Genomic DNA, 11,485 nt, shown 5'->3' with positions numbered 1-11,485 from the left:
AGCAAGCAAGCACGCAAGCATGCGAACTTAATATAAAGGATTTAAAAACACCGCTTTAGCTCCACGCGTACGCGTGCGGCATGTTTGAACACACACACACAGGCGCATTCACGCATCCATCAGTAAATGTCTATTTACATGTATTCACAAACATGTTGCGTAGACGTTGTTTATTTGAACGTGCAATATTTTTGTGTGCCTCTTGAAAGCAACTCTGCCCATTGATGCGAGACACACATGTATGATTGCAAATGTATGTACGTAACTAACGGAAGTAAAGTCCCACCACTGTAACATTACCCCGGTTCTTCGGCTCTTTCGACTACTTTGCAAAAGAGACCGGCGCCGGCCAGAACACAGCCAGCGACATCCTGTCAACGTCCGTACGCTGCGCCTGATCGTGCCAAGGGACAGCCAAAGTTGGACAAGTGAAAGCATCAAGAAGGCCAAAAAATAAAATAAAGTTGCATCAACAGTTGGCGAGCGAGCGCTCCCCCCGCCGTGTTGCTGCGACATCGACGTCTCAGCAAGAGAGACGCGAGTGGTGAGGGGGGGTGGGGGGTGGGGGTGGAGACAGGGAGGGAGGCGAGCGAGCGAGGGGGGACCCCCCAGGCCGTTGGGAAGCAGCCCAGTTGGGCGAAGTGGCATGCGCTCGTTCCGCTCGAGCGAGTGCTTAAACACCCCCCCCCCCCCCATCTCTCCTCCCTCTCTCTGGCTGTCTGTCACGCCAAGCCGTGCAAGCGCACGTCACGCGACCGACCGCGATTGCCTCGCTAAGCCGTTCGCGTCGTTTGCTTTCACCGTCCTCCAGCCAAGCCGGTCGCCTGGCCCACGTGGCCACGGCTGTCTAGTTCACTTCGGCCCCCGTTGCCCCACCCCCCCCCGGCAACTCTTCTCCCACCTCCCCTCCATCCACATCCCGCGGGGGGGGGGGGGGGGCCAGCTCAGCTCAAGTGACGATGAACCTGTTGCTGGAGCGGGAGTTGCTGCGGCCGAGCGGGCTGCCCGGCGCCGCCACGGCCTTCTGCTGGAGCGCCGTCTGCTTGTCGCCCAGCAGCAGCACAGGCAGGACTGTGCACGGCGGCGACGACGAGGAGGAGGAGGAGGAGGAGAGAGAGTTGGAGCGAGGAGGGTCGGCACTGCGACGAGCGACGTCAAATTCGCTCTCGCCGCACGCAAAGCGCTCGCCACACATGAACCGCGACACCTTCGCCGATCTCGTCAAGTGAGCGTCAACCCATCGCGCCAACTCCGCTCATCATCCTCACAGCAGCAGCAGCAGCAGCGGCGGCAGCAGCAGCAGCAGCGGCGGCAGCGGCGGCTTCTGACTGCTCGCCATCGAACACAGGCGGCGGTGGGGATCACCGCATCGCGCGGCGCTTTCAGACGCGCTTCTGCGGCCGTCTGCAACGCTCTTCCTTCCGATAATAGGAAGCCACTGGAGCTACGCACTTTTAAATTATCCACGTTGACAATCTCATTTCTTTAGAACTGCTTTTTGTGCTTAGTTTGTTGTCCTTTCCCCGCACCTCTGGTTAACACTAACCGCTACACCACCGCTCCCCTAAACACACACCCACTCACGTACACACATGCAAACATACATACTTGCATACAAACACACGTAGTAGATACGCATCAATTCACGAGACCCGTATCAGTTTGAATTCGTCACGCGAACGTGCGACGCGATCGTCAGACCTGTGTACCAGCGGTGATTGTTGTTGTTGTTGTTGATGTTGTTGTTGTTGTCGTGGTTCCCGAGCACCGGCGATTGAGAAGCCCCCCCGTGATCTAAACGTGACGACAGAAACGTGGCCGACGCCACCAAACGCACCTTGAAGCGGTTCCTGAACTTTGCGCTGACGACGTAGAGGGCGATGGGGTTGACGCACGAGTTGAGGGTCGCCAGGTTCATGCCGATGTAATTCAGCACGAGCAGGAAGCTGCAGGGGGCGGTGGTGGTGATGGCGGCAGAGGACACACCCGTTGTGAATCAGGAGCCAGGAGACCTTCACATTGCATCGGGGCCACGCACAGAATGCACCCGTAGCCCAACCGTGACGAACACAGCCACGCTCCGAGCGGCGTGACAACGACACGCCGGTGAAGCGGTGATCGCGATCGGATCAGAATCTCAATATTGATTTGGACTTGGAGGAGGAATCCGATGAGCTACGAAGCTCTCTCCCCGCAGCTGTCCCGTAGGGGCGCGACAGAACGTCGCAACAGCAAACTACGCTAATGAGTGCAAAGTGTCCTCGGTCCGGCGAGACGCCCCCCCCCCGCCTCCCCACGCTGTTGAGCTGCGATGTTTTGTGGGGGGTCCCATCCACCCCCCCTCGTTTACCACGCCGCTCGCATGACACGATCCGTGACACGATCCGTGACACGATCCGTGACGCGATCCAGCTGCGCTCGTTCACCGGCCACGTGCCGTTGTTCGCGTTAAGGGGGCCGTGTGAGAAGCAAGCCACCGGGGGGGGGGGGGGGGGGGGTGTAGCGGGTGCGTCGGACGTTCACAACAACGCCCTGGAGGAAACGCGGGGCTGGATGGAGTGGGGGGGGTGGGGGGCATTGGCATTGGTGAAACATGACAGAGCAGGACGCTCCTAAAACAAACCCCACTCTTGACACTCGCTGAGTGTATTCTATTGCCAAGGGCGTCGTTTGCAAAGTAGATTGAGAACGACGCCTCTTCGCAAAGAACACTTCGCGTTCAGTTCGTCGTCCTTCCCCCGCACCTGCGGTGAGCGCGCTCGGCTACGTACGGTGCCAAAGAAGTTCCACGCGCAGGGCGTGGTGGTTGCGATTGGTATTATCACTGCTGCTGCTGCTGCTGCGATATTCACGCCAGAGGTCGCAACCGGGTACCCGATACCCGTACCCTACCCGATACCCGGCTACCCGTACCCGGCCGGGTACGGGTACCCGTTTGCGACCCTGGTGCGGCCGGGTACGGGTACGGGTAGACCGTGAGTCACTGGTGAGTCACCGTGTGTCACTCATTTCCCAACGACTTGTCTCTTCTCATAATTCAAGTTCCTAGAATCAACCCACCCGCGCCTGCAACGTGGCTTCATCCCAGAGGTCGCAATCGGGTACCCGATACCCGTACCCTACCCGTACCCGGCCGGGTACGGGTAGGGTACGGGTAGGGTACGGGTAGGGTACGGGTAGGGTACAGGTAAGGTACGGGTAGGGTACGGGTAGGGTCTGGGTACGGGTAGGGTCTGGGTAGGGTACGGGTACGGGTAGGGTACGGGTAGGGTACGGGTACCCGTTTGCGACCCTGGTGCGGCCGGGTACGGGTACGGGTAAGGAATCAAAACCCGTTTGCGACCTCTGATTCACGCGAAGACGATACAATTGACTCTTCATTCTCCCATGGGACGAGGAGGGCACGAGTAGAGAGGGAGAGAGGGGGGGGGGGGGGGGGGGACGGTTCGGGGGTGCCCCCCCCACCTGAGCAGCTCGCAGCGGTTGGGGTCCATCTCGTCGTAGACGGTTCTCTTGAGGATGCGGCTGAGATGCAGCGGCAGCCAGCACAGCGCAAACACCACCGCCAGGCAGAACACCGCCTTGCCTGCCTCCCGTTGCTGTGTGTACACACACGCACGCACACACGCGCACGCACACACACACGTACACACACACGCACACACACACACACACGCACGCACACACGCACGTACACACACACACACACGCACACACACACGTACGCACACACACACACGCACACACACACGTACACACACACGCACACACACACACGCACGCACACACACACGTACACACACACGCACACACACACGTACGCACACACACACACACACACGTACACACACACGCACACACACACGCACACACACACACGCACACACACACGTACACACACACGCACATACACACACACGCAAACACACGCAAACATCCGTCGAATCAACATCTCGCAGTTTCACGAATCGTTCGGTGACAAAGTCGGAGAGCGAACGTCACGGACCCCTCCCTCCCCTCCTGCCCGCCACCACAAATCGGTTACGTAACCGCACAACCACGGGGAGCCGTTCGGCCTCCAGCCGATGGGGCCGGCGGTACCGGAGGGAGGTCCCGAGGTTCGACACCTGCTTGAGGTGCTCGTCGATGGCGCTGCCAAGGTTTCGCTTCTTCATCCCGAGCATCTCGACGGTCGTGAGCGTGTAGAAGACCGCCGCGCAGGCCAGCGGCATGCAGAAGTAGAAGCCGAACAGCCACCAGTCCTTGGCTTTGGCGTAAAACTGCGAGGGCCCAGACAAGAGGTTTCGTCAGAGTCAGGCGGGGCGACAAATCTCCTCGTGGGATAGCCGAGCACAGGGTTGGTGGAGTATCTAATTAGCTGCCTGTCTCTGTGAGTGACTGACAGACAGACCGTGTGTCAGAGGTCGCAATCGGGTACCCGATACCCGTACCCTACCCGATACCCGACTACCCGTACCCTGGTGCGGCCGGGTACGGGTAGGCCGTGAGTCACTGGTGAGTAACCGTTTGTCACTCATTTCCCAACGTCTTGTCTCTTCTCACAATTCAAGTTCCTAGAATCAACCCACCCGAGCCTGCAACGTGGCTTCATCCCAGAGGTCGCAATCGGGTACCCGATACCCGTACCCTACCCATACCCGGCTGGGTACGGGTACGACTGGATACGGGTACGGGTACCCATTTGCGACCCTGGTGCGGCCGGGTACGAGTACAGCAACCCGGACAAAAAACATTCGGTGACGATTCACATCCCCGTTTGTGCCGACCGGAGTTTGCGAAACCACCCCCCCCCCCCCCCCCCCCCCCACAGTTACGGCGACGCCGGTGGTTGCCACGTTCTTGACGCGCCGTGTCGCACCTCCACGAAGCTCGTCTGCGGGATGACCATGCACGTGTCGAGCGTCCGGTTGCGGTATTCCCAGGACAGCGTGTCGAAGGCCAGGAGCTCGGGCACCGCCAGCACCAGCGACAGCGTCCAGATGGCCAGGACTTTAAGCGCCGTGAGCAGGGAGAGGCCCACGCCCTGGAGGCGGTCCCAGTGCGCGACCGCACGGTACCTGCGTAGAGGGGTCACGGGAGGGCGAACAAACACACCGGGGGTGGTTGTGCCTGCACGCGGAAAGATGCTTACATCCACGTCCGCATCGGTTAGCCCTGGGGGGCTGTAATGGCGCTGTGATCCCCCACGGCACCACCCCTTGGGGGGGAGTTGCTATATAAGGCGGTGAGCCGGTGGGCTCGGGGTTCAGTGTTCAGCTTTAACCAGTGAAGAGAGAAGACCGGCTAGATAGGCCCTGGGACTCCCCTGGATCGCCGTGCTTCTAAGGAGTGACCAGGGCAAGCCAGTGGCGTGGCCCCCAGAGCCCAGAGCCGATGTTCTTGTAAGAGCCGGTCTGGTGACTCAGGGTGCCGTGATCCCAGCTTGGCCAGAGCTGGGTCAGCTAGCCTCCCCTAGCCTCGTAGTAGAGGACCTGGGAGTAGGCTAGCCAGGTTGGAGACAGTGGGGTCTCCCTGTGAGACGGGTGAAGGGGCCGGTCTGGTGACTCAGGGTGCCGTGATCCCAGCTTGGCCAGAGCTGGATCACTAGCCTCCCCTAGCTCTCGAGTGGAGGACCTGGGAGTAGGCTAGCTGTGACATAGATTGTGGGATCTCCCTGTTAGACGGGTAAAGGGGCCGATACCCCTGCGAGTGTTGTATACATTGGCCTGTGCTGAGTGAACCGTTTAATAAACCTACTACACCTACTACACCTGCGCAGCCACCAAAGATAAAGGCAATGATCCCCCCCCCCACCCCCGTGTAGCCTGTAACAGACTGCTGTCTCGCCGGTGGCGATGTTTACACACCGCACCACGTCCTCATTTGAGGCCGAGTCTACCTAGGGAAGGCCCAGGACCGGTTCAAATAATCGTCACCGGTGTTGGCCGTGAGCGGGAAACGGGCGATCGCTTAGGGTCCTGAAGCAGAGGAGGGGGCGGCCAAGTTGGTGCTGGTTGGTTTGTCGAGGCGAGAACTCGCGGGTGAGCGGGATGGGTCTCGCTCGCAGGAGCGAGCTGGATCGACACGGTGACACGTGCCGCATGTTTGGGAAGCTGGGATTAGCTTCAGCCGCGTCCGTCCGGTTTGGCAACCTGAAACAATGTGTACGCACAGCGGCTCACCACATCCAGTATACAGATCGCTATGTCTGTGGCTGCTAGACGGCGCTGGTGCCATCTACAACAGTCTACCAGGAAGTCGGACAATACTCAGTGAGAAATGAGGTTCTGGGTGACACCCAAGGAATGACACCGTCACTTAATTATCTTGAATCAAAGCTTGGCTATCCCCGAGGGCTGTGGAATTGCTTAAAAACATACTGTTGTAGCCTGCTGCTTATAACAGAAAAAGCAGAAGGGAGGAGGGAGGGAGGAGGAGGAATGTAAACTCTGGAGATGTACTACGACTGTTCCTATTCTATTTGTATGTTACCAGGCAAGGCCCACTCAGCTGTATACGACCTGGACACAAACGACAGCTCAACGAAGTAGCTGATCACGTGGGGACATTTAGAGCAGCAGCCAAATAGCATTTATAATCAAGCGCATGTTTTTTTGTCTTAATTTGGAGGGAAAAACCAGAGGACTCGGAGAAAAATTCCACACGATCACGGGGAGAATATGCAAACTGGAAATAGACAGCAGCAGCAGCAGGCGTCAGGGTCGAGATCAAACCCACGACTTCCTGTATACCAGGCGAGGTAGTTAACCCATTTCCATTTTTCTTCTGATTCCGTACACGTATGTCATGCACACGTACATCATCGGAACGGAATTGGAAGAACAACTCAAATAAAATTACTTTATCGATAACCGAGGCTCCCACAAGGCCATGCGGGAGGGAGTGTGGCTATTGCGACCTCTGGGATGAAGCCATGTTGCAGGCGTGGGTGGGTTGAGTCTAGGAACTTGAATTGTGAGAAGAGACAAGACGTTGGGAATCGTGTCGTGACAGTTCTCCGCGGTGAGCACGACGTCTTCAAGAACACGCCTCTCCAGGCGAAGTTCACGCCAACAAGCGCTTTGAGCGTTTCCGAGATTTGAGCCGTGAACGGGAACAGCGAGCGGCCGGGTCTCTCCTCACCTGTCCCCGCTGAGCACGCACAGGCTCAGCGCGCTGACGCCCAGAGAGGCCTTCTGCACGAAGGGCACCGTCTTGCACACGGTGGCACCGAATGGCCAGCTCTCGGCGTGCAGCTGGAAAGATAAGAACGCACCGCACGCACCCCGCAGGTTTTCTCTGGAAATGAATTGAGGAAATGAATTGGGGTCCTCCCAAACATCAACAACAACTATACTCTTAGTTCTTTCGGTAAAGACACCATGTAGGCAAAAAATGAAATTAAAATTAATAAAAATAAAACAATAAAACCACGACGTTTCGGAGGCAACACAAGTCTCCGTCATCAGGTGGGACCGTCATAGCCAGTCACGAAAGCTTCAAATCTAGAATCAACAACAACGACAACAGTTCTAGATTTGAAGTTTTCGTGACTGCAAGGGTCCATGCTCTTTGGTGTTTTTCGGTAAAGTCACCATGTAGGTGAAAAATAAAATAAAAATAAATGAAATCACGACGTTTCGGAGGCAACACAAGCTTCCGTCTTCAACAACAAAAGTCTCAAGAACTTTTATAGGCCTTTTTTGGGGGGAGGGGAGGGGGGCGGTAAAAGTCAATCGAGTTAATGACCACAACAAAGTTTTTTGTGTTAGGTCACGTACGTAGAAATGTTGTGTCCTAACCCTCCACCACCCGACACAGCCAGTAAGGTTTGTCACGTAAACAACGCGCCAATTAGTTGATTAATTCGCACCCTCGCAACGAGCACAGGGAGACTCCCGTGTACCGTTTACAGCCACGACCGGTCGTGGAAATTCCACATTCCCATGACAGTGGCGATCCTGCTCATGGCAACACCGCTGTTGACTTCACCATCTTGGGGTAAAACATTTCTTATTTGTAATTGAGGCATCGTCGTTTCATCTATGCATTTCTATTTGTTATATAACAACAGTTTTTACACTTTACTTTGGCCAGAATATTCCCAAGTTAGTGAATAACAACTGGATATTAGCCAATTAACTTTTTGCGAATATTCTCTTTGTATAACAAAATCTGAATATGTATTGACACTGGAGGAGGAATCCGATGAGCTTTGAAGCTCTTAGGAGCACGGGGTCAGAACGTTAGAACAACAAAGTGAAAAAAAGCCATGACAGTCTATATATAGTTACGTGTATATAGTATCCAAGTGTACGTACGTATGTTAAACCGCTTTCACGCCACACATAGCCGAGCGTGCTAATGGGCTGCAGACACGCAAGCGTGTTGTACACACACACAGGTACACACACACAGGTACACACACACAGGTACACACACACACAGGTACACACACACACAGGTACACACACACACAGGTACACACACACAGGTACACACACACACAGGTACACACACACACAGGTACACACACACACACAGGTACACACACACACACAGGTAAACACACACACACAGGTACACACACACACACACACAGGTACACACACACACACACAGGTACACACACACACACAGGTACACACACACAGGTACACACACACACAGGTACACACACACACAGGTACACACACACACACACGTACACACACACACGTACACACACACAGGTACACACACACAGGTACACACACACAGGTCACACACACACAGGTACACACACAGGTACACACACACAGGTACACACACACAGGTACACACACACACACAGGTACACACACACAGTACACACACAGGTACACACACACACAGGTACACACACACACAGGTACACACACACACAGGTACACACACACACAGGTACACACACACACAGGTACACACACACACACAGGTACACACACACACAGGTACACACACACAGGTACACACACACAGGTACACACACACAGGTACACACACACAGGTACACACACACAGGTACACACACACACACAGGTACACACACACACACAGGTACACACACACACAGGTACACACACACACACAGGTACACACACACACACGTACACACACACACACAGGCACACAGGCACACACACACAGGTACACACACACACACAGGCACACACACACACACAGGTACACACACACACACACGTACACTTTGGCGACCAATATTATCCATAAGGGGAATTTTTTTTGGATTAGATCGCGCAAATATAAAAACACGCGACCTCTATGATGGTTGTAACTCCAGCAGCAGCAAAAACTGCAGCAGCAGCAGCAACTGCAGCAGCAGCAGTAACTGCAGTTCCCTTTGATGCTGTTAATCCTGCATAATGCACATGCATATGCAGTACTAATCACATTCCTGCATTTCCCATAAATATGCTAAATTCCTTTTGATATGCAAATTCCTTTGTCAATGCGCCCAGCTTATATATATGCTCCAAGCTCGTGTGCTGTTTCATTCAGACTCTGTCGCCTCGACGGACCTGGTTTTCACCTGAGGACGGCTGCTTGCGTTGTGGCCGAAACGTCGTGAGAATTGTTTTATTAAGTTTTATTTTTATTATTTTATTACTTCCCTTCTACGTGACTTTACCGAAAGAACCAAGAAGGTAAACTAGTAATAAAATAAAAAATGAAAATATTTAATTTAGTTCTCATTTATTATTATTTTACTATCATCATTTTTATTTCACCCACGTGACTTTACCGAAAAAACCCACGAGTATGATTCCTTGCGGTCACGAAATCTTCAAATCCAGCCAGCAGCAGCAGCACGAGGCTAAGAACTCGCGTTGTTATTGACACCGCACCACGTGCGCGCGTCCTACCCCCCCCCCCCTCCTCACCTTGTACACGTTGATGGGCATGTCTAGGACGATGTAGAGGAGGTCTCCCAGAGCGAGGCTGGCGATGAGGACGCTGCTCCCGTCGCGCATCATCGACTTGTCCCCGTAGACGACGAGCAGCAGCGCCGAGTTGCCGACGCTCCCCACGAGGAAGACGACGCTCGCCACGGCCGCGTTGACGCGCTTGAAGACGCGGCCCACGCCGCTCTGCGCCAGGCACGGGGGCGGCCTCCCGCCAGCTCTGGGTCCCGGTGGGGACGCCGAGAAGGAGGAGGAGGAGGAAGACGGAGGAGGAGGAGGAGAGGACGAGGCCATCGCTGGACTGGTCATGGTCTGGGCGTCTGTCCACTGGGACTGCTCTAAGGGTGCAAGAGACGGTGGGGTTCCTTGGCCGTGTACCGAGACCAAGCCGACCAGGGTGGCCAGGGAGAGGCACAAGAAGGTGGACGTGAGCCTCCTAGGGGTGGACATCGTGGTCGAGGTGGCGGTGTGCGTGTGTGTGGTCACGCTGGGTGTGAACTCGTGTCCACGTGTTCCTCCTGCTCCTGCTGCTGCTGATCCTCCCGGGGCAAAGTTCACTTGGCGTGCAGCTTCCGGGTGAACAAATTTTTTTTTAGAAATATAAAAAAAACCCCCACGCTTTCATCTTCTTGGCTCTTTCGGTGAAGTCACGTAGAAGGGAAATAATAAAATAATAAAAAGACAACTATAAAAAAAAGTATTTTATTATTATTTAATTATTTTTACTATTTTTATTTTACTACTGTATTGTAAAGTTTTATTTTTATTATTTTATTACTTCCCTTCTACGTGACTTTACCGAAAGAACCAATAAGATGAATCCCTGAAGTCACGAAAACTTTAAATCAACCCCCCCCCCACGCTTTAATTAAATGTTACTGTCCGAGATGCCCCTCCCCCCCCCGTGCCCCCCCCTTCCCCCATCGCCCCTCCCCCTCCTGCCCCCCCCCGCCCCTCCCCCCCCCCGTGCCCCCCCCCCTTCCCCCATCGCCCCTCCCCCTCCTGCCACCCCCCCCCCGCCCCTCCCCCCCCCGTGCCCCCCCCCGTGCCCCCCCTTCCCCCATCGCCCCTCCCCCTCCTGCCACCCCCCCCGCCCCTCGGCGCGGCTGCTCTGAGGATTCAACAACAGACGGAGTTTGTTAAATAATAAAAGCGTGTAATAAACAGACAATAGTTTGAGTGTTTTTAAATCCTTTATATTAAGTTCACTTGCTTGCTTGCTTACGACCGTGCAAATCTTTCGGTCGTTTTTAACCCACTTCCCGTGATCCAATCGAGCTGACATTTTCCACACAGACTCGTTGTGCGAGACAATTAATGTTCGTGAAACATTTTTTTCCCAAATTTTACACTTTTTATGGAAAACAAATTAAATATTAAATTACCAATTGCTTAATACTGGCAGACAATCATCTGACCCATAGGTGGCAGCCATCTCAAGCCAGAGGACGAGAGGACTCTAGCCGCCACGCATATAAAGGATTTATAGTGATAAACTTTGTTTTTACGGGTTATACTTGTTTTACCGACTGTACTCGGCT

At 54.6% G+C, this 11,485-nt stretch overlaps 1 pseudogene; it reads right to left on the bottom strand.

Moving 5' to 3' along the window:
• Nucleotides 1-949: 949 nt before the first annotated feature.
• Nucleotides 950-10,394, bottom strand: LOC133361708 (endothelin receptor type B-like; annotated as a pseudogene).
• Nucleotides 10,395-11,485: the final 1,091 nt, after the last annotated feature.

This window comes from Lethenteron reissneri, unplaced genomic scaffold (assembly GCF_015708825.2).
Source record: "Lethenteron reissneri isolate LAM-NWPU_2019-01 unplaced genomic scaffold, ASM1570882v1 scaffold_1204, whole genome shotgun sequence".
In the NCBI taxonomy this organism is placed as follows: domain Eukaryota; kingdom Metazoa; phylum Chordata; class Hyperoartia; order Petromyzontiformes; family Petromyzontidae; genus Lethenteron; species Lethenteron reissneri.
Note: the sequence above shows the minus strand (reverse complement) of the source record. Positions and strands in the feature narration are given on the sequence as shown.